Source organism: Lissotriton vulgaris, chromosome 5 (assembly GCF_964263255.1).
Source record: "Lissotriton vulgaris chromosome 5, aLisVul1.2, whole genome shotgun sequence".
NCBI classification, from domain to species: domain Eukaryota; kingdom Metazoa; phylum Chordata; class Amphibia; order Caudata; family Salamandridae; genus Lissotriton; species Lissotriton vulgaris.
Genome location: NC_141693.1, coordinates 1,948,565,682 through 1,948,590,526, shown reverse-complemented (window position 1 = coordinate 1,948,590,526; position 24,845 = coordinate 1,948,565,682). Strand labels below are relative to the sequence as shown.

The window sequence follows — 24,845 nt, the reverse complement described above, 5'->3', positions numbered from 1 at the left end:
AATTTTTGTCTTTTGCCTCAATACCAGATTATGCCTTCCCAAGAATCTAGTACACCAGGATAAAGTGCCCTTAAATCTGTTGCTGAGATCTGGGTTAGATTTGGTCCACTGAAGTGCAACCAATCATATTTTATTTCGGGTCACTACATAACCGCTTTGGCGATGCTCATTCACCATGTCTGCTACATGCTTTTCGAGTTCTGGCCAATGTGGGGTGCCTCTTCTTAATGCACACTTACCCCTTGGCATACTCCTTAATGCTTTCTCATTTGCTCTCCAGGCCCAAACCATCTTTTCTGTTACTCCATATTGTCTTGCAGCAGCACAGTTATTATGTTCCGTGGCAAAATCCACAACTTTAAGTTTGTAACTGGCTTCATATTTCCTTCTTCTTGCTACTGCTGGAGCCTTGCTGGGTTCTTGACTGTCAGCCATTTGCACTGGATGTACTGCTGGAGCCTTGCCGGGTTCTTGACTGTCAGCCATTTGCACTGGATGTACTGCTGGAGCCTTGCCGGGTTCTTGACTGTCAGCCATTTGCACTGGATATACTGGTGCTGTACAGTATGAACAGGTGCAGAGACTGGTGCTGTACTGTCTTCACCACCACATGTACGGTAAATATCTGCTCACCAGACTGCCTTTCCTCTTTGCAACAACCAGCCAATCACGGCAAGTGCTCTACTGCCATCGGGAACATTCTACAGTCCCCTTTCTATGCCCATGCCCATGTCATGGAGAGAGGAGCGCGTGCCAAACGTGCAACACAGCGGGGGCTGCCATCTTCGGCGCTGGCTGCCCGTTATATATTTCGGACGTCCTGCTGCCTCGTCCTGCTGCCTCGTCTGCCTGGGGATGTGCAAGCGGTTGGAGGCGCGAGTGCAGCGGCAGCGGCAGTCTAGGTAAGACTCATGGCGCCATTTGCTCGCTTGTGAAGCGGTCTGACACCTTCGAGTGAAGTCCTCGCTATGAAAAAACGCTCGCTTTCGATACTTGCACAGTTCATGGCGCGGGGCCTGGGTGTGGACATTGCCAGTACCGGTGGCTGTATTTTTTAACATAAGGTGTGTTGTATTTCCTATTGTGATGCGGTCTGACACCTTCGAGTGAAGTCCTCGCTATGAAAAAAACGCTCGCTTTCGATACTTGCACAGTTCATGGCGCGGGGCCTGGGTGTGGATGTTGCCAGTGCAGGTGGCTGTATTTTTTAACATAAGGTGTGTTGTTTCTTGTTATTTCCTATTGTGAAGCGGTCTGACACCTTCGAGTAAAGTCCTCGCTATGAAACAACGCATGAAAACATACCATAAAATTTGGCACCCGGCGTATAAGACGACCCCCGACTTTCCAGAACATTTTACGGGGTTAAAAAGTCGTCTTATAAGCCGGAAAATACGGTAGGTGTCAGATTAGACTCAACTCTGTCCTTTGAACACCACACTAGAGGGATTACAGGCAAATGCTACGGCATCCTCAAGACTCTACGTAAGACTCTAGACTCTCTCCCTGCAACTAGTAGGAAAACTTTGATCCATGCCCTCGTAACCCCCCATCTGTACAACAGTAACTCACTGTATATGGGTCTGAGCAAAAAAGGTCTTCAGCGTCTACAATGCGTGCAGAACGCAGCTGCTAGATTGGCACTTAACCTGTCTAGAAAGTCCTCAGGGAAACACACCTTAGCCACCCTTCATTGGCTGCCCATATGAGAGCGCATTTTATTTAAAACAATGTGCCTGACTCACCGCATTGTGCAAACGAAAGGACCAATATATCTCCCAAAACTACTGACCAAGTATCAACCCAAACGCCATTTAAGATCTCTAGGCTGTATGCTCCTTCAGGAACCCAGAATTTACCGGGCACGTATGGGCGGTCGGTCCTTTAAATACCTGGCCAGTAAACAATGGAACTCTTTACTCACTGAACTCAGGATGGAGCCTTCAGAGAAGATCTTCTGTCAAAAACTAAAAACCTATCTGTTCCCAAAGCTATGAGTTCCCCTCTTCGCTTTCTATTCTCCTGGTATCTGCCCAGTCCATGTTCACACAGCGCGGGGACACACTGTTTTCTAGTGTAACCAGGCGCTATATAAGATGCTTTTATTATTATTATTATTATTAAGGTCTGTCATTGCAGAGCCTTCGTGCAGTCTGGTACTGTCATGCTGACTGGGCAAGTGCACCCACTTCCCAGTCCCTAAACCTTCCCTTTTCTTCATATCAGTCACCTCTTTGGTAGGCCCATGGGCAGGGTGCATTGTAAGTATAAGGTAGGACAAGCCCTGATGTGTGTGGCATGTCCTAATAGTGAATTACAGCCATTTTCGTTTTTCACTATTGCAAGGCTACCTGTTCTCCATAGGCCAGAATGGGCTGTTAGAATTGTTACATTTTATAATCCTAACAGGCTCAGAGAACATGGTAGAAATTCAAGTTTAGTGTGCCTGAACTCAGAATAATAAAATACATCTTTTAATAAAGTTTATTTTAATATTCTGTGTTTTCAAATACCACTTTTAGAAAGTAGGTATTTGCTTGTCTAACCATTCAAACCTGCCTCTGCTAGTTTGTGTATTCCTATGTCTGGTTTCTGTGAGTGACAGGGCTGGGGAATTTCAGGAGACAGGCTGAGTCACCCAGTGGTGAATAGAGAGATCTGCACCTTGATGGGAGGGAGGAGTGCACCTGAACTCTGAAAAGGCTGTGCCTGCTTTCCACAATGCTGGCTCCACCCCCTGGGGAGCGGCTGATGTCTCTGCCCTAAACACTGAAAGAAGAGAAGGAGTCCTGTCAACAAAGTGCTCCAGGACTGTACTTGCCTTCCACAATGCTGGCTAAACCTCCTGTGGGGCATCTGATGTGCATGCCCTGCACTGTGAAAGGAAAGGAGAAGTCTGGTAAACAGAGTGCTTCAGAACTGGTTTGGACTGGGCAAAGTCCCCTCTCCCCTCAGAGAAAAAAGGATTTCTGGGTATAAATATTGGAACCCTGTTCCCATGAAATTAGATCACTTTTGAACTACAAGAAGAAACCTTTACTGAGGAGAGGAACCTGAAGAAACTGAGGAGAGACTTTTCCCAAGCTGAAGTGCTGCTTCAGGGATTGGCCTGCAGTGGTTGCCTTACTGCCAAAGGAAGGAGAAAGGAACTTTGTGTACTTTGCTTTCAACTTGTGAAGGATCTCTAAGGGCTTGGAAAATAGCCTGCCTCTGGCTGAAGTCTCAGGGACAACAGACTTCACCCCCAGCTCCCCAGAGTTCTTGGGGAAGGGCCTGCTGCTCTTTTGGGCCTTCTGAGGAACTGCATGTTGCAAGGAGCTGGAAGCGCTACTCAACGAGAAGAAGCGTTTTGCCGTCGCTGTGCCTGACATTGCAACTCCGGAGAAAGGAGGGTGTCGCCACTGGAACTGTCGCACTACACCGCATCGGAGAGAAGCGTGCAGCAACGAAGAGGAAGCGTGTTGCCGTCGCTGCTGCTGCCGTCGCAACTCCGAAGGAGGAAGGTGTCGCCACTGCGGTTGTCACACTGCACCACATCAGGAGGAGAATCTCGCAACGAGGTTGGAGCGTGTCGCCGTCCCTGTGCCTGGCGTCAAAACTCCGGGAAGGAGGGTGTCAGCGCTGGAACTGTCGCATTGCACCGCATCGACCAAAAGCACCTCGCATCTCCGAGAAGCACGCCGTCGTCGGAGCTGCTGCCGCCGCATCTTGGATGTCGCCGCTGTAGTTGTCGCATCGAGCGGAAGCTTCACGCATCGTGGAGAAGAGCGTCGCCGCTGGGGCTGTTGCCGTCGCATCGTAAGGGTGTCGTCGCTGCAGTCCACTCATCGAACCGAGAGTTTCTCGCATCCCCGAGAAGCGTGCCGCATCTGGAAGATCTTCACGTCTTTATTTCTTTGTATCTGAACTTTGCCGCATTTCCCATCACTGCAACATTGTTTGTCGTGGAAGCGCAACGCAACTTAAGGTACTTTGACGCAGAGTGTCGCATCTAAGAACTGAACTGAACTAAGCTTAATCTACCATCTTAAAGTAATCATAGTGTGTATTTTTGTCGTTTATGGTCTTGTGGTAACTCTATATAAAGTCTACCTATTTTTTATATAAAACCTGTGCGGTGTCCATTTGTAGTGTTGTCACTGGGTTACTGTAGGAAGGTAGATCCTGACTATGGTTGCCCCCAACTTTTTGCCCTGTGTTTTAGCTGGTTTTTGACACAGTTGGCCTGGGACCCTGCCAATCAGGACCCCAGGCCTACTGCTCTCTCGGTAAAATGGATTCCATGTACCTTAGGTACACATCCAATTGGTACTGGGCCACCTTATCAGACCCTGTAACTCAGGGCGGGCATAGGTGTACCCAGGGCCTACCAGGGGCTGCAGCATGTATTATGCCACCCCTGGCTGGCCATCTAAATCTGACACAACTGGCTGCACGACAGCTGGGGTAAGGTGGTGTAATCACCCTTTGCTTTAGATATGGTATACCTATATCTAACCCTAAAATGGACACATAGATTCCTATCAGTCACTCCTATGGCAGGCCTTAACAATCCTGAAGGCAGAGTGCTTGGAATCATGTGAGATGGTGCTCTGGCATGAGCTGAGCCCGTTTGCAGCTTGCGGAACCAAGTCCTAATAGCTGTTCCATGATAACGCATACCATATACTCTTAAGGGCATTATAATCCTCGAGGTTATATGCCAACTCTGGTATCGCTTTATCAAAACATGTCGAGTAAGGTGTCATACGAATTGGAATACTAACCCCTCGCCAATTCTGGCGACAGGGTTAGCATTCTACCCCTCTAGAGGGACACGACATGTATGTAACTGTGAACCCCGGTTAAAGTTAACTCGAGCCTCAGCATCTCAAAATGGATGCTGCCACCACAGACACAAGTCTGACCTCCTGCTGCTGGGAGTCCTTCCAGCGAGGAGAGCTTGGACAAAGGGTTCCCTGTCAGGGGCGGTGCTAGCACCATCCCAGACAGGATTTTGTGTATCCTGGGTAGGCAGGGCTTTAGAGGAAGGTGACTGCAAGTGGCACCCCGGTGCTCACTATGCATAGGCCGGCTAGAACCAGTTCCAGGGGCACACCAGCCCCTGAGCTGGGGAAAGTCCGGCATGGGAGAGGGGTGTAACCACCCCCCTTCCTGGTCCCACCCATGGGCAGGACCTAGTCGCGTGCCAGACCCTTTTCTTAGTATAAAGGTAGGAGCGGGCCCCCTTCCCAAATTAGATAATTCCGAATCTTGATGACTTTCCACGAAAGAACTCTTGAACCTTTCAGAAGACTCTCCCGTGTGGCTAAGGAGTAGCCACCCTGCACAGCAGGCACCATCCAAGCGCATCGCGGTTTGCTGTCTCTCCTCCAGATCAAGACTGCCCAGCTCGACGAGACCCGGCTTCCCTGGCACCTCTGACCTCTACCTACATCGTCAGCTCAGCTGAAATTCGTGGGTGTGATGAGACCTCGAGGGACTTGCCCAGCACGACCGCCGAGGGATCCTCGAGTGAGTGCTTTGGGGTTTGAGAATCCCTAACCCTGAGCAGCTCCAGCACCGAAGTCCAGCCCCCCAGCATCCACGAGATCTGCGTGGGGCCCTTCTGCTCTTTTCTGCTCACTGCGTTGTCCGGCTACTTGCCTGCTGGCTTGTGGCCCTCCTGACAATGCTCCACGACGACAACACCGCTGGTCTGGTTGCTCCAGACTGGCCCTTGCTCCCCTCCAACAGAGGAGCACCCCGGACCCTCCTGGTCCACTCCAGACGCTATTTTAAGTCCACCGCGTGGGCTTGCATTTGCCAAGACTTGTTGCCCCAATCCTGGGTCCAGCGACGTCGACAGCAGATACCTTCGTGGGACAGCTCGCACCTCCATCCTGGTCGCCGACAACGCCTCCTGGTCCGAGAGACTGCAGAGCCCAGCGTCGCCCACTCACCTGGTCGAGGTGACTTCGTCCGGTGCCATCTTGGTGGCCATCTAATCACTGGCTAGTGATTCAGAACTTGGTCCCCTCTGCTTACAGGTATCCTCCATCACCGATCCAGGCTTGGATCCCATCGAACTTCATCACTGGTCGCCTGCCAGCATCTTCTTCTTTCAGGCTCCATAGACTGCAACGAGGATTCCCGACGTCTTTTCAGACCTATGCAGCCGCAGCCCCTGGGCTAGGTAACCTGAACATTTCGGTGCTCCAGCATAGCTTAACTATCTAAAGGTCCAGATCCTTGTTCGTTTCAGCTCTACCTAGTCGGATTCGTCCGATAACACTAACTATACGAAATCTAGCATCCATAGACTTTTGTCCCGCATCCCGCGTGAGAGTGCAAACTCTGCAGCCGATCTCCCTAGGCCTCCTGCTCGTAATCTGAAGGTTCAGTAGTCCAGTCCTAGCGATCCCAAAGCCTATTAGAGTAGTACTTACCTGCTAGTAATTTCGCATTCCACTTTTAGAGTATATGGTTTTTCGTGCCCCTCGGGCATTTGTGTAAATTGTGCGACTTTCAGTATTTACATAAGAGCTTTTTTATTGTGCTTAGCACCCTGTCCTCATAAAGAGTCCAGGGTTGTTGTGTTCTAAATAAATAAACTTTTATTTTCATAACAACTTGTGTGGTGTCCTTTCACTTGGTGTTCAAGGGGTATATGTGATGGTATAACAGCTGGCTTAACACACCCTCTAGAGTCTAGCCTAAAGACTGCTCTTGTCCATGCTACTAGGATAGCTGGTCTACGGTTGACTTACAACCAATCATCAATAAGGGTTGTTTGGACTGATACATAATGATCACTAGAATAGTGAGCACTGCATATCAGGCCAACTTCTCACAGTTACTGTATGTGGTCACAACTGCTTAACTTACAACGCCTCTGAAATAAGCCTTGACTGATCGTGCCACGCAACCTAGAGGGTGAGCAGGGGTTATTTTAGGTGTGTAATCCCCTTTCCCAGACTAGAGGAGAGGGTCCCTGTTTGTCACAAGTACCTACCTGTGCCAACCAGAGACCCCAAACCTAACAGGCTGCAAATGAAGTTTGCATAAATCACCTGCTGACACAAAAAGTACTGAGCCTGCAGGGTCCTCGACCTTGGCTTCCCCCAATTACCAGAGGGCTAACCGAGAACTCCACAAAGAGGAGCTTTAAACATAACTGAGCCCCTAGCAAGACCATAAAGAGCAGCATCACACACAACAGTCCTGAGGGAATAGAAAAAGCAGAGGGACTACAAAGCAACGCTGAAATGAGAAAGTATTAAAAGCACCACAAAGGGATTAGTAAAAGTGGATTGTTTTAACGCACAATATAAACTGGGCAAATAGAGGCTTTGTACATCTGCTTTGTTAATAGGAAGGGGCAGAAATAGTTTCTTGTGGAGAACCTGTGGGGTAGGTACGTAACTGCGAAACACAGATGTCAGCAGTCCCCATCAGGACAAGATCATCAGGGAAAGCTGGCCCGGATTAGCCTTGAAAAAAGTATGAGTCTGCGATTGTTCATGCACAATATAGCAACAATGGCAACAAATAAACACAAAATGGAACCCAACTTTAGAGATATTTTCAAAAGATCGACATCCATCCAACAGTCTCAACCCTTAGGAAAGAGCTTCCCTCACAGAAGTGCTGACAGTTCCAAGTACGGAAAGGTAAGCCGCTCTAACAAGGCATATCATCAATGACTTATTTCGAGACTGAAGAGCAGACGAGACATAAGAGAGACGTAAGAGAGGTGAAACCGCATCTAAATGACCTGAGCAACAGGGTTTCAGTCGTTAAGGAAGAGGAAGAAGTGGAAATGCTGCACCAAGAACGGCTTGTGTTGAAAGACCTAGAAAGCTAAACAGAAGCCCCTAGTGAATTGCGCAAATAGGGTGAAGGTCTGCGGAGTCCCACTGAAGTCAAAAGTGTGGATCTCGAAAACATCATAACAAACACATACACCTGGATAGTGAAGGGGTGGAAATAAAATTGGAAAGAACACACATGACTGGAAGCCTGCTGTAAAGAGAAAACTCTGGGCCCGATTCACAGAATGAACTTAAGACTAAATCCTGAACTTACTACCATTTGGTATTCACAGAATGCACTTACTACTGCTGGCATTCACAGAATGAACTTACTACTTTCAGTATTAACAGAATGAAGTTATTACTTTCGGTATTCACAGAACAGACTTACGACTACTAACTTTACGTCCGCACCCGGGCCGTAAATTCCGCCGCCGGGCCGGAATTTACGGCTCTCCGGTGGAATTTACGATTCCGGCCCGCAATTTCCGTCATTGTGCGGTAATTTACGATTCCAGGCTGGAAAATACAATTCCGGGCCAGAAGATACGAATTTTGGCAGTTAGTCATGTTAGCCAAGGGTAAACACCTGTCCAAGTGCCTACCATCACCCACCGTGGATCAGCTGACACACTGCAGCCAATCCCAGCCCTGCAACATGTATGGATGCAGAGCAGACACAAACAAACCCTTTCAGGATGTCACTGAATGTGTTTGTAGCACTGCACCTTGCCATGCAGCAAAACTACTTGAGGAGGAGGAGGAGAGCAGAAAGGATCTTCATACAGAGGATCAACCTATTTGGAATGTCCAGCCAGGATGTAAGGGCCAGGTACCGTTTCCCTCCATAAGTCATCTTGGATATGGTATGTGAGTAGAAGCAGGAACTTGACTCTGTGACCTGCTGCTCACATGCAATACCAGCATATCTCATGATCCTTTCTGCTCTCCACTTCTTTGCCACTGGGTCCTTCCAAAGGGTCTCCAGTGACCATGTGGGCATTTCCCAGGCGAGCCAGTCGCGGTGCCTGCATCAGGTACTGAGATGCATCACTGATAGAGCTCCCAACTACATACAAATGCCACATACACTGGCCATGAGACAAAAAGCAGCAAGAGATTTTTATCTCCTTGCACAATTTCCACGTGTGCTGGGTGCAATTGATTGCACCCATGTGACCTTTCAGCCACCCCGCCACACTGCACACATCTTCTGCAACAGACACAGATGGTATTCCATCAATGTGCAAGCTGTCTGTGATGCCAGTGGGAGGTTCATCAATGTGCATACAGTGTTCCCAGGCAGTACCCATGACAGCTTCATAATCCGCATGTCACCTCTTGCCCGGCTTATGGCTGCTGGAGAATTTGGCAACATGTGGCTACTGGGTAAGTACCAAGCACTAAAAATGAGTGATATGTGTCATTGAAATGTCTGAATGACCCCCAATATTAACCATTGTGCAATAAGAATCATGGCCCCAAAGACACTGCATGTACAAACGTATAGATTATGTTCTGTGCAAGTCAAAGAAGGAAATGTTAACAACTGCCCTTTCTTCTCTCCTCAGGCGACGCTGGGTATGCACTCTCTCCACATCTCCTCACCCCTTACAGGCGTGCAAACACTGTACCTCAGCGTAGGTACAAAAGGGCACACATACGTACTCGAGCCATAATAAAGCGCTCTTTTGGTCTGTTGAAGTCGCAATTCAGATGTCTCAACCATACAGGGGGTGTGCTTTTGTACTCCCCAGACGTCGTGTGCAAGATCATATTAGCCTGTTGTGTTTGCACAACATTGCTTTAACACATGGCTTACACATGCCTCTGGAACCTGGGCTAGCTCAGAATGTGGGAAACCAGGCCATTGCACATGGCCGACGTCAGGGCATGCAAGTCTGTGATCAGCTCGTTGCAACTTTTTTTCACATGAGCAACCTGTAGTGTCACGGACAACATGTGGTTTGCTGTCTGTTGTCAATGATGAAACTTGGATAGACACAACAGTGTCAATAAATCCCACCCTGAGACGACTTTGCAAGCCACACTAACTGCATGCAAATCACAGCTGCTGACAGTAGTCAAAAGGTGGAGTGTGCTTCAGGTAATGTGCCCATGTCAGCGATCAGTGTAGTGGACATCCCTAAAACCAACTATTCACGCAAACAAACAAAAATACAAACCTGGACCTCATAAGGATGGGTCACCGAATCACAAATGGTTGCATACTCAGGCCTGTGACCTCAACAGATTTGACTCCCCCACAAATGATGGGCCCAGAATGTGAGTTATGATGTCATGGGAAAATCAGGCACCATGGGGCAGATTTACAATAACTGGTGCATCCCTGCATATCAGCAGGGATGCCCCAGTTATTGTGCGTCACAGAAGACACCCCTAGCGCCATCATGGATGTGCCGCATTTACAATGCGGCGCGCCATGGGGCAAGTATAGACAGAAGCGTGACGCATCTGCTGCCATAAAGGTGAAGCACTGCTGGAGTTGCGTCGCAAGCGCAACGCAGCTCCAGCAAGGCTAGCGGTGATCCCTATGCCTAACATGCTGCATCAATCCTTACGCCTCCTACAAGCAGGCGCAGGGTTCTGACGCAGCATGGCCATTAAAGTGACTGAGTGAAATCTTGCAGATTTCACTCTGCCACTTTTAGGAGGCGTTCCTGTGCTGGAACACCACCCCCCTCAAACCCCCCTGGGCAGGAACGCCCAACTGTGGCGCAGGGCTTTACAACATGACACATTTCCAAGATGCGGCAAGTTGAAAATACCCCACAGCATGGCGTTGGCTTTGCGCTGCGTCACAAACGTGACGCAACTGTGGCACAAATGTGGCATACAAGGCTCGTAAATCTGCCCCTATGTGTCTGTGACATTTCAACACTGCTCCACACCAATGTTACGTAACACATCACAATACTCTGATAATGAGCACTCAATATGGACTACTTGTCCCATAATGCAAAGTATGAGAAAATGAAACTGGGGTTTGATGTTGTGTCAGCCCCCCGCCCCCGTCTGTGCAGAAATGTCATGAAATGGTCTGTTCCCCCTTTTGTTACATATTCATGATTCGCACCTGCACTGTCATTTCAATTTTTCCTACAACAGAACAGCAGGATGGCAGTGGATTTGTTTACTGATTGTGGATGGACCAGGATGAATACAAAATGACTGCCAACTACTTCCTGTGATGTTTTTCCTGTCTCCCACTTCCTGTATAACATCTCCTGTATGATGTAATGTGTTCTGGGTCATTTTCGAAGGTTATGGCCCAAAATCGTAAGTTCCAGTGTCGCCGCGTAATGCGCGTGCGCGTAAACGACGCTCCGGATCGGGAAACTACATTTTCGGGCTGCAAATTCCAAAAATAAACTGGAACACATAATTTCATACAGGCAATGTTATACAGGAAGTTGGAGGCAGGAAATACATCACAGGAAGTAGTTGGCAGCCATTTTGTGCTCATTCAGAGTCATCCTCTATCACTGATCAGATCCTCAGGCATCCTGCTGCTCTCATCAAACTTATTTCCCCATAATGGCTGAGGAGAATGAGGAGAGAGCACCCCCTTTCTCAGAAAGGGAATTGGACATCTTGGTGGAGTGGGTGCTGGAGAAAATGTCCTCAGCTATATGGGGACCCTGAGCACCAGCTGAGCACTGCAGCCCGGGCCAGGCTATGGGCCAACATCGGCGAGCGCTGCAGTACAGTGGGAGTGTCCACCAGAGTGCTAGGGCGTGCTGCAAGTACTGGGAGGACCTAAAGCGCTGGGCCTGTCACAAGGCTACGGAGCTGGCTGTCCTGTCTTCCCAGCACCATGTGCATCGTCCTTGCCTCTCCCCACCGGTGCAGGAACGCCTCCTAAAAGTGGCTGAGTGAAATCTACAAGATTTCACTCAGTCACTTTTAGGGCCAAGATGCATCAAAACTCTACGCCTGCTTGAAGCAGGCGTAAGGATTGACGCAGCATGTTAACAAACGTGCACCCCCGAGCCTTGCTGGAGCGGGGTCGCACTTGCCACGCCACTCCAGCAAAGCACCGCTATTCCACCGGGGATACGTCACACATCTGCCCACCAATGCACCACGGTGTGCTGCATTGTAATTGCTTTTTTTTTTTTAACAACAAGGGGTGGTGATAGACAGAGTCTCTGAATTAAACAGAATACTCTCACCCAGTTAAGAGATCAGGGCTAGATCCACCACCGTTTTTTAGCTCACTGCACCATCCCAGCTCAGAACCTGGCTATATGCAAATTAGTCTGTTCCTGTCCCAGTGCATGATGGGAACAGGGCAAACCAAACTACCAAGCCAATTCTTACACTGGGAAGGAAACAAGCTTCCGGGGACCGGTTTCTGGCATTTCAGCCGTCGTCGGCCCGGCTTGCTTGAATCCTGATGGTGCAATGAGCAAGGGACTCACATCTGAGTATACCCTTCCACGCTTAGGGTGGACAAAATATTTAACAACAAAGGGTGGTGATGGACAGAGTCTCTGAATTAAACAGAATACTCTCACCCAGTCAAGAGATCAGGGCTAGATCCACCACCGTTTTTTAGCTCACTGCACCATCCCAGCTCAGAACCTGGCTATATGCAAATTAGTCTGTTCCTGTCCCAGTGCATGATGGGAACAGGGCAAACCAAACTACCAAGCCAATTCTTACACTGGGAAGGAAACAAGCTTCCGGGGACCGGTTTCTGGCATTTCGGCCGTCGTCGGCCCGGCTTGCTTGAATCCTGATGGTGCAATGAGCAAGGGACTCACATCTGAGTATACCCTTCCACGCTTAGGGTGGACAAAATATTTAACAACAAGGGGTGGTGATGGACAGAGTCTCTGAATTAAACAGAATACTCTCACCCAGTCAAGAGATCAGGGCTAGATCCACCACCGTTTTTTAGCTCACTGCACCATCCCAGCTCAGAACCTGGCTATATGAATCGTTTTTGGCCACTATAGGTGTGGCAGGGTATACTCAGACATGAGTCCCTTTCTCACTGCACCATCAGGATTCAAACAAGCCGGGCCGAAGACGGCTGAAATGCCAGAAACCGGCCCCCGGTAGCTTGTCTCCTTTCTGGTGAAGAATTGGCTTGGTAGTTTAGTCTGCTCTGTTCCCATGATGCACTGGGCCAGGGACAGACTGATTTGCATATAGCCAGGTTCTGAGCTGGGATGGTGCAGTGAGATAAATAATGGTGATGGATCAAGCCCTGATCTTTGGACTGGGTAAGAGTGGTCTGCTTAATTCAGACACTCTGTTCATCACCACCCCCTTTTCTGAATCGTTTTTGGCCACTATAGGTGTGGCAGGGTATACTCAGACATGAGTCCCTTTCTCACTGCACCATCAGGATTCAAGCAAGCCGGGCCGAAGACGGCTGAAATGCCAGAAACCGGTCCCCAGTAGCTTGTCTCCTTTCTGGTGAAGAATTGGCTTGCTAGTTTAGTCTGCCCTGTTCCCATGATGCACTGGGCCAGGGACAGACTGATTTGCATATAGCCAGGTTCTGAGCTGGGATGGTGCAGTGAGATAAATAACGGTGATGGATCAAGCCCTGATCTTTGGACTGGGTAAGAGTGGTCTGCTTAATTCAGACACTCTGTTCATCACCACTCCCTTTTCTGAATCGCATTGTAATTGTGGCGCATCGGGGTGGCGCACGGGTGGGCAGATGCGTTGCAACTCTTCTGGCACACCTCTGCTGATTAGCAGAGATGCGCCAGAAGTTGTAAATTAGCCCCTGCCAACTGTAGAGTGTGATCAGAGGAGAACAAAATCTGACTTTGGCTCATCTATGTATGTGTATTGTCCTGCATGAAACAACCACCGCATCAGGATTTTACTAACACTTCTGCAGGCACGGTTGGTGAGACAGAAGAAACGCAGGAACAAGTCAGGAGCAGGAGGACATCAGTTCGCTGGTGGCTACATCCTCTTCCCACCAGCGAGGAAGAAGAGGACGAGGAAGGGACCTCAACATCTGCAGGCCAGGGGGTTGCGCCCACCCGGGATGAGGAAGAGCACGACTCTGGTACTACGTCCCGGGTGGAGGCTGTGGACATTGTAGGGGGGGGAAGGACCGGACATCTCAGACCATGATGTGGTGGAGAGCCACTCACCCACACACTCATCATCAGTGGCCCAGGAAGAGGTGTCCCCGGGGCAGGCCAACATTCAATGTGGGCCTGCTATCTGCCCCTCCCTACCTCTAGAGACCACCATGCCATCAGGGGCTCCTGCTCAATCACCTGAAACCTGTCCCCCCTCCTCGTAGCCGCCAAGCCAAACACATCAGATCCAGACCTGAGGCACCACATCCCTTCAGTCCCCCCCGACCCCTCCCGGTGTTGTCCCTCCTGTGGCTGTGCCAGGGGACTTGAGTTGGATGGTCGAGTGTCAACCTGACATGTCCGCTTGCATCTTGCAACAAGTGTGTCTCGAGATACGCACGATGCGAGCGGACCTTGTCCGATCTATGGACAACCTCGGCACCCACATCCAGTCCCTGAGCACCGCCATGTCGTCTTTTGTCTCCCAAATCCTTTCCCATACCACCGTCAAAGTGTCCCCCTGTCCGTTGCCCCACACTGTTTCCCTCCATACTCCTCGTGTGTCGTGTACCCATGTGGTGCCTGTTCCTGCACTAGCCAGCTGTGTGGATGTGTCTGACCCTGAGGATCTAGACATTGTGGTCCAGGAGGATGACCAGAAGGACACTTGACTTTTGGACTGAGACATTGTTCTGGACGAAGATTTCTTTTTCCCCTTGTTAATAGACTGGCTTCCCTGACGTATTATATTTGTATTGCCCCACCCTAATCAAAGTTCCCTTCTCCTTCTGCATTAAGATCATCATTTGTTTCCTTTCTCCCTCCCATACGGACAGTTAGTTTTTGTTCCTACATAAATATGTTTGAGGAATTCTACTTTGTTTAACTTGTTTGACTTAATTTTGAATGTCTGTTTTCAAATATGGACACATATTTTGTGAGTCATAAGCTATGCACATAATAACGTGTTGCTATGATGTGTTACATTTGTAACTGTCTCACACACACACACACATACCTACATCTTAGACAGGAAATGATACCCAACAGGATATTACTTTTATAGATCTTTATTTTCACTATACACTTAAGGACCCCAAGACAAATTGGCCATGTGAATGTCACTGGCGATCGTGTTTGCGTCTCCGCAATAGTGGGGGTGATGAACGCGGTGAGGGGTCAGATTGAGCTTGTCGCATTCGTGTATGTGGGTGTTGTACAGGGTGATCAAGAGGTGAAGGTGCAGATGGTGTCTGCACATTTGGTGTCTGTGCCTGGACAAGGGCTGGTTGTGCAGGTGGTGGAAGTGACTGTACTGAGGTTGGTGGTGTTTGTGCAGGTGGTGGGAGTGACTGTACAGAGGTTGGTGGTGTTTGTGCAGGTAGTGGGGTGGTGGGAGTGAATGTACAGGGGTTGGTTGTGCAGGTGGTGAGGGTGGTGGGGGTGCTTGTTCAGGGTGCCGGTGTGTTTGTGTACCTTTGCTGTGGTGCTGTATAGTTGGTGTTACAGGTGTGTGGATGTGCTGTCCTGCAGGCCGATATGATTGTTCCCCTCCCTGTGTTGGCCGTGAAGGGAGACTTTGGATCACTCTCACCATGCCCTCCATCATCTTCATGGCCAAGGCATGGTGGCTTGCACTCTCTTCCCTTTGGATGGCTATCAGGTCTGTCATATTATCCAGTATTATGGGTGTCTTTCATAGATTCACATGCCTGAATCATTCCCCGTCGTCGAGATGGGAGTCCCCGGTAAATAGAAAAGTAATGTCCTATAGACATACATAGAGAAAAGTAGGCCTAAGGGCCTTGCCTTAGTAGCCTATCTATGTCCTTTTGCAAAAAGGACCAAACTCTAGAAGGTAACCAATAAGCTACCACCTCCCTCTAGAACCTTCCTGCCAGGAGCCTCAGTCTCTCAGATTTTCTACCGCACGTTGTGCTAGGGAGTCTCCACCTGAGTTCTCCTCAGGATTTCAAGATTTATTTATTTTCCTCACAGAAATTGAATATTTTCTTCTATAAACAACAATGTCTACTCAGCAGAAGAAAGGACTTTTCAGAGCCTGTTCATCCTGCGGTAAGAAAAGACTGCACGTCGATGACAAGCATGAAACTTGCCTCTACTGTCTTTACCCTGACCATTCGGTGAAAGAATGTAGAATATGTAGAACATTTTCTACAAAGACACTTAAAGACAGGGAAGGAAGACTGCTACTCTGGTTAAGCAGACTTAAAAACAGAGATGATGCAGTATCTTCAGAGGAAGGAGAAATGGCTTCAGTGTCATCCAAGCTGTCCTTGAAGAGGCCAAGGGTGAGTTCCCCTGGCCCTACGGACGTTCCTCCTAAAAAGACTGCCACTAAGTCTTCTGAGGTAAAATCTGTCACGTCTGAGAAGGAAGTTAACACCTTCAGAAAGTCATCTCAATCATCGACGACGAGTTCGTTGACGCATTCTTCACTAAAGACAACCTATGTTTCCACATCGACGACCACAGTCTCAACGACGATGGCATTGTCAGCCTCTTCATCAACGACATCTATAACTCAATCGTTGACGGCGCGTAAGCCTCTGTCATCGATTATACTTATAAAAAAGCAATCGACATTGCTTAAAGTTCCGCCGTTGGCATCGTCGGCGACGACAACGTGGACGACGAAACATAAACTGTTGACGCCTGCGCCGACGACGAAGACGCCATTAACACCAGGCGATTCGTCGACGAAGACATCGACGACGGTAAGCGCATCGTCGTCGATGAAGGTATCGGCGTCGAGCACGCTGTCAACGACGGAGAGGAACCAGAAGAAGGGGAGGTACGGGATGACCTCTCTTCTCACAGGGATGACGAGGATTATATAGCTCATTCTCCAGCCACACCTGAACCTCAGACTTCAGAATCCCCCCCAGTGGACATTGGAGGTTTCCACAACTTGGTGGAAAGAGCAGCCACAAGATTCCACATGGCTATAGAGTCACAAGAAACAGACTGTTTTCTTTATGATTTTAAAGATCCGATCAGGAAGACAACTAGATCTATTCCCATAATAGAACACACATGGGAGCAAGGTCAGCAATTGATGCAAACGCCCGCATCGGTCTCTATAGTAGTGCCCAGACTGGATAAAAAGTACAAAGCGCCATCAACAGCAGCTACCTGCCTTAATGCACAACCCCAAACCAGATTCTGTAGTCACACAAGCGGCTCAAAAGAATTCTAGAAATCCATCCTTCCCACTGTCAGCACCACCAGACAAGGAGGGCAGGAAATTGAACAGCATAGGCAAACTCTTCTCAACTACGTCCGCCATGACTGTCAAAATAGCGAACGCCATTGCGTTAATAGGCAGATACAACAGACAATTGTGGGAAGATATTGTCCCATACCTGAAAGAAATACCAGAAGACTTGAAGGAGGAAGTCCAATCCCTCCTAAAGGAAGGACAAATGTCGGCATCAGAGATCATCGATTGCGCAGTAGATGTCGCAATAACAGGCTTCAGGCAACTGGCAGGTGCAGCAGTCTTAAGGAGACAAGGATGTCTCAAGGCAACATCCTTCAGACAAGAAATCCAAACTAAAGTACTAGATATGCCCTATAACGGACAGCATCTATTTGGGGACAAAATTGACGAAGCCCTACAGGCAATAAAAAAAGACACAGATACTGCACGAGCTCTAGGCACCTTACAGTTCAGAAACCAGTCCTTTCGAGGACATAGAGGCAGAGGTCAGCCCTCTTACAGAGGATCATACCAGGGAAAATCCTCCTACGCATATAATCAAGGCAGATCGCAATACCAGCAGCGACAGCAGCAACAAGGTCGCCAGACCTCCTACGGGAAATCAAATTTCAGAGGGAGAAACCAGAGGAAACCAACAGGCGGACGCCAATGACAGTTTCCTGCAGCTAGTCCCTCCACCATCTCATTCTTTCAAAATTGGAGGCAAAATATCACACTTCCTCCACAATTGGAAATCAATAACAACAGATCGATGGGTGGTACAATTAATCCAATACGGACACTCATTGGAATTCAGTTCAATCCCTCCAACAACTCCTCCTCGCAAGATCCAGCACACACACTTGCGATTACTCCTCCAAGAGATTTCATCAATCATCAAAGGGGCACTAGAACGAGTCCCATCAGTTCAAAAAGGAAAAGGATTTTATTCCCGATTCTTTCTGATTCAACAGAAAAGAAAAAAATGGAGGCCCATACTAGATCTCAGGGCACTCAATTCATTCCTAAAGAGCCAATCGTTCAGGATGGTAACCCTTCAGGAAATATTAGGATCTCTAGAGGAAGGAGACTTTATGACGTCCTTGGACCTCCAAGACGCATATTACCACATCCCAATACACAGGCGCCACAGGAAATACCTACGATTTGCCGTAGCAGGACAACACTACCAGTTCTGTGTCCTACCATTCGGCCTAAAATCGGTGCCTCGAGTTTTCACAAAGTGCCTCTCTCCAGTGTCAGCTTACCTAAGACAGCAAGGCCACCAGGTCTTACCCTACTTGGACGACTGGCTGGTGAAAGCACCTTCTATGAAAGGCGCACAAATGTCTTCCAACGCCTGTCTCAATATTTTCGTCAAACTGGGCCTGACACTCAATGACGAGATTTCAACCTTACAACCCTCCAAAGTTATAACTTTTCTAGGGGCAACTCTAAATACGACATCTTCAACAGCATTCCCATCACAGGAAAGAAAACAGAAACTAATTGCTAAGGCCAACGCAGTGACCTCAAAGAACACCATCCGAGTCTGTACTTTCAAGTCCCTTCTAGGGATGATGTCCTCGTGTATACTACTCATTCCTCACTGTCGGCTCAGGATGCGCCCACTCCAGGAGGCACTGACCAAACAGTGGACTCAGTGTACAAACTCTTTCGACGACCACATAGTGATTACTCCACAAATCACCAAGGCATTACGCTGGTGGAAGACTTCCACCAACCTATCACAAGGACTAACTTTCCTTCTGCCTCCAACTCCACATGTCATAACTACAGACGCCTCTCTAGAAGGATGGGGAGCAGTCCTTCAAGAGTTGCAAATCAGTGGCAAGTGGACGGACCAAGAGAAAAAACTCCACATCAATCTCCTAGAACTGAGGGTAGTGTTCCTATCTCTCCAAGCCTTCCTCCCCCGCATCAAAAACTCAGCAGTGCTTGTGAGAACGGACAACACAACCACAATGCACTACTTAAACAAGCAGGGAGGAACACGTTCTCTGACACTGTCTCTAGAATCACAAAAAATTTGGAACTGGCTAGTACTCCACAACATCAACCTCACGGCACAGTATGTCCCGGGCAAGGACAGCGTCATAGCGGACGCTTTGAGCAGACAGAGGTCTTTGTCCCACGAATGGGAACTCAACCAAAATTTTCTAAACGACATTTTCACAACATGGGGGAGACCGCAAATAGATCTATTTGCCACCAGGGAGAACGCCAAATGCTGCAACTTCGCAAGTTGGCATCCCTAATCGCAGTCACTAGGAAATGCATTTTCCATCGCATGGCGCAACGTGTTTGCGTACGCATTTCCGCCATTTCCCCTACTAACAAGAGTCATTCGAAAAATGAAGACGGAGCACTGCACACTGATTCTCATTGCCCCGTTCTAGCCGAGGCAACACTGGTTCACAGACCTTCGTCGCCTCTCAGTCCAACCTTCAATCCATCTGGGACATCATCCATCCCTACTCACAATGTCCAAAGGCCAAGTACTCCACCCAAATCTGAAATCCCTCAGATTATCAGCATGGCTCCTGACTACAGAGAATTCTCTCAACTAAACATTCCGCAGGAGTGCAAGAATGTCCTAGCAAAGGCAAGAGCTGATAGCACAAACAAAACTTATTCACTAAAATGGAAACGCTTTTGTGTTTAGTGTATGGATAATGACCTCCATCCCTTTCAAATCACTCCGGAACAGCTCCTACCATATTTATTACAGTTGGCACAATCTGGACTTGCCCATGCATCTATCAGAGTTCATCTGGCAGCCATCTCCCGCTTCACGAGAACATCAAAAGGAACATCGCTATGGTCCCACAGATTAATTAAGCAATTCCTGAAAGGACTCTACAGATCCTTTCCTCGATCACGCACAGTTCCACCAACATGGCACCTTAATGTGGTACTCAACCAATTAATGAAACATCCGTTTGAGCCCATCCATAGAGCTGATATCAAATACATCTCATGCAAAACAGCACTACTATTAGCCTTGACTTCAGCAAGAAGGGTCAGCGAGCTGCAAGCTCTTACCATTCAAGATCCCTTCATGCAGTTTAGAGAAGATAGAGTGATTTTAAGGACTAATCCACGCTTCATTCCCAAGGTCCCTTCGGACTTCCACCTAAATGAGCCACTAGTCCTCCGATCATTTTTTCCTAATCCCAGTTCTGCAGCGGAGCGATCACTTCACTCTTTAGACCTAAAAAGATGTCTTAAATTCTACCTAGACAAGACAAAACATATCAGGAAAACAAAACAGCTTTTCATTGCCTTCAGCAGACCAAGAAAAGGCATGCCACTTTCTAAACAAAGCATTTCAAGATGGATATCCTCTGCAATTGCATTTTGCCATGATAAAGCTGGACGACCACCACAGTCCACAGTTCGAGCTCACTCCACAAGAGCTGTGTCCACATCGGCGGCACTATTCGCTGGAGTGCCCATTGTGGACATTTGCAGGGCAGCGACCTGGAAGTCGCCGCATACATTCACCAGGCACTACTGCCTGGATACAGAACTGATGCAGGATGCAGCTGTAGGCCAGGCTGTACTTCGCCATCTATTCCAGTGAGATGAGCCTTCCTTCTTCCCTCCATCCTTTATTGGTATGCACATTTTCTTCTTTTTATATTCACTTGTTGATGATTGCAAGTCGTATGATATGTATTATCTCAGACTGCTTATACTGTCTCATCACAAATGTGCATAATGTATTGCTCGCTACTCTGATTCAGGCATGTGAATCTATGAAAGACACCCATAATACTGGATAAGAAATGCGTTACTTACCTGTAACTGCAGTTTCATAGATTCACATGCAACCCTCCCGCCTCCCCAAGAAGGTCTCCTCTCTCTCTTTCTAATATATATATTACGCCTACCTAGCTTGGTGCGTACGAAAATCTGAGAGACTGAGGCTGCTGGAAGGAAGGTTCTAGAGGGAGGTGGTAGCTGATTGGCTACCTTCTAGAGTTTGGTCCTTTTTACAAAGGACATAGATAGGCTACTAAGGCAAGGCCCTTAGGCCTACTTTTCTCTATGTATGTCTATAGGACATTACTTTTCTATTTACCAGGGACTCCCATCTCGACGACGGGGAATGATTCAGGCATGTGAATCTATGAAAGACACCAATACTGGATAACTGCAGTTACAGGTAAGTAACGCATTTCTTCCTGGACATGGCCTGCCAAGTACTATCCATCCTATTCAAAGTTTGGATCACCCTGTCCACCACCTGAGGGAATTGGACTATGTTTTGCAGGGACCCAGACATGTCGGACAAGGTAGCCCCTATGGCACGAATGTCCTGCCTTACATCTGCCTGCTGTCGGAAAAAGTCCTGCTCCCACTGGCCACCATTGCCAGGTGCAGGCCCCCTCTGCAGGTGTCTGCCAGGGATGAAATGAGCAGGTCCAACACCAGTGGGGGTGGCAGGTGGAAGTCTGTGGGCAGGAGAAGGGTGCCCATGGGATAACTGCCCCACAACTGGGCCGGTACTTCCCACAGATGGTGGAGAGAATGGCAGGGATACACTGCGTAGGGAAGAGCGGGTAGGAGAACCACCATGTCAGTCCAGGACGTGAGATATGTGAGGGAGTGATGTCTGTGATTGAATGTGTGGGAGCAGTGGCTGGTTTGATCGATGCTGAGGACATGGTATTGTTTGTTTGGGATGAGGCTGACGGACGTTGCTTGGTGGAGGATGTGATGCTGTGACATCAGAATCGTCATCCGCGGAGTGGATGGATGTGCGGTCATCATCATCTTCAAAGTCAACGTCGTTATGATCTTCCTCCTTCTCTCGAGCATGACTTGCTGCCGACATTACTGCCTGAAGAATCAGGGGATTCTCCCCTCTGATTCCCCGTCGGCCAGCACTGGTTGTTGGCCTGTCATCCTCTCCCTCAGCATCATCTGAAACACATAGGTTGCAACCGTATTAGTGATTGACCTGATATTACATGTGGTGTAACACCAGCGTTGTATTAACTGTACTTTGCATCAGCAGATGAGGATCATGTTACCTGGTTAGTGTACCACCACAAATGACCGCTCACACCATAACACTGAGGTGTTACACGAAGATGTACATAATACTAGCAAACTCACCAGCTCCAGCCACAACTCGCTGTCCCTTCGCATTCCACCCTGGTGTATCCTGCTGAACCTGTCTCCTCATAGATGTTGTAGACATAGCTGTAGAGGGTAGAGACAACATTCTCAATGATCTGCATCACCAATTGACAGACAGGGACATGTCACACTCCTGATTTGTATTACAGTTTGTATACAACAACTGTTGATTCCATGCAGAGGGGGATCTTGATCTCTGTCATGGCCTAGTAATCAAAGCTAGTGACACTCCTCAGGCCAGATTTACCTGAGGGACAGGTCCGCGAGGGTTTCACTGCTGCAGTCAGGACGTCATGTATCCCCCGGGATGTTGTCTGCGGCACTGGTATCATCCTGCCAGCACCTGTGATGAGACATACATGTCCATATTTTAGTACAACAGATTGTAGCTATGAGCCAACATGTCATTCTCAATAACAATTTGCAGGTAATCCAGGACAATGTGCAGCATGTTTACCTCATGGACTTTACATGTGGGCACCTGCTCACATGCAGCATTTGCCAGCTGTTTCATCCATGCAGCACTGCCATCAATAAGACGACACATCAACTAACAAACTTGTATGAGAAGGTTACTGATATTTCAAGGAAGGGAATAAATGACCCAGACTCATCCGCATCACACTGATTTCACCTTTGCCATTGAGACTGACATTTTTCATGAGTGTAATGTTGTCTGTTGACAAGTCAGAAAGGAGTTCATGTGAGAGATGTGCAGTAGTCAGGGACATGATTTTGCTCATTTGTGAGGTCACACAGCTCATTTTTGAATGTGAGAACACAGATTTCTAATGCCCATGCTTTGAGTGTCCTCTGTTACCATACTCTATTTCCAACATAACAGGACTTCTTACCTGACAACGTATGGTGTCTTGTGCAGCAGACATCCAAACCTCATATGTCAAACACTCACCTATACATGTGAATACGATAGAAGGGAGGCCAGCAGAAAACAACATTTGGTTATGATCACACATTGCCGATGATGTGAGAAGCTTTGAGGCTTCCCGCCTGCACTGGATTATCATGTTGCTCTTCAGCCAATTCATTTTGCAGGTGTAACTGTATGTTGAGTCACCTTAGCAGCCCCTACACCCATCTCTGAGGTACGCAATTAAAAAATTCCACATGCACAATTCCCATTTGGTTACATTTCTTTCTTCTCACCCATTGACACATCCAGCCAGAGCAGACAACTGCAGTAGCATAGGTCACCGCATCTACTGGGAGGAACCGACAACGTACAGAAGAAGGCATGACTGCAAAATGAATTGGCTGAAGAGCAACATGATAATCCAGTGCAGGCGGGAAGCCTCAAAGCTCACATCATCGGCAATGTGTGATCATAACCAAATGTTGTTTTCTGCTGGCCTCCCTTCTTTTCATTATATATACACTGTGATATAATTTCATATTCTGTATAAATGTGATGTACTGTAATGTGTGTCATGTTCAATGCTGACCGGAATCAATAAACAAATAAAAAAAGGTGTCTGTAATGAGGCTAGGAGGTGAATAGGAGTATAGGTGGAGTACCAATGACTGTGAATGGGGCTAGGAAATGTGAATATTGGGCAGGATGTTAAGGACTCACTGGCAGTCCAAAATGAGGTCAGGAATGTGGGTGGAGTGCTAAGGACTGTATGAATGGCCCAGAAAAAGAGCAGGATGATGGGTGGAGTTTTAAGGATTCTGTGAGTAGAGCAAGGGGTGGGTCAGACTATGATGTGAACGGTTCACTGAAATGACATTGATGTACAAAATATTGATGTAAAAAATATAGATAACAAATATAGACAACATAAATATCTACTCCTATACTTAAAAAGGTAAGTACTAAAATACCAAATAAAAAATATTGATACAAAAATATAGATGTCAAAATTATCAATGTACATATATATATATATAAAAATTATATATATTTAATATGTTAAATATTAATTTTAACAAAATAGATTACATTTAATATAAATTTTTACAAAATGTAACAAACACGTAATAAAAACACATAATAATTTATACACATATATTTACTTTAAAATAATTAATAAACTATTATCTTTCATTTATTTCGAAACTTGTAATTATATAAAAAATAAAATATATATATAAATAAAAACATTCTACAATACATTTAAACATGAAACTATGAAAAAATATTTTAACTTAAATTGCCCTATACAATAAGTGCAACAGTAGGGAAAGTGTCTGACAGCAAAATAATTACATTTACTATTCCAACTCCAATGAGTTCAACAGTAGGAAAAATGTTGTATAGCGGAGAGGTAAAAATTACTATTCCAACTACAGTGAGTGCAACAGTAGGGAAAATACAGGATAGCGGAGAGGGAAAGTGTCTAATAGCAAAATAATTAAAATTACTATTCCCAATCCAGTGAATGCGACAGTAGGGAACGTGTTGGATAGGGGAGGGGTAAAAATTACTATTACCACTCCACTGAGAAAAACAGTAGGGAAAGTGCAGGATAGCGGAGAGGTAAAAATGACAATCCCCACTCCAGTGAATGCAACAGTAGGGAAAGTGTTGCATAGTGGAGGAGTAAAAATGACTTT

General features: G+C 47.4%; 1 protein-coding gene across 1 annotated transcript in view; it reads left to right on the top strand.

Moving 5' to 3' along the window:
* Positions 1-24,845, top strand: part of LOC147717834 (polypeptide N-acetylgalactosaminyltransferase 6-like) — a 470,804-nt gene that overhangs the window by 306,510 nt on the left and 139,449 nt on the right. The gene's annotated exons all lie outside the window — the stretch shown is intronic.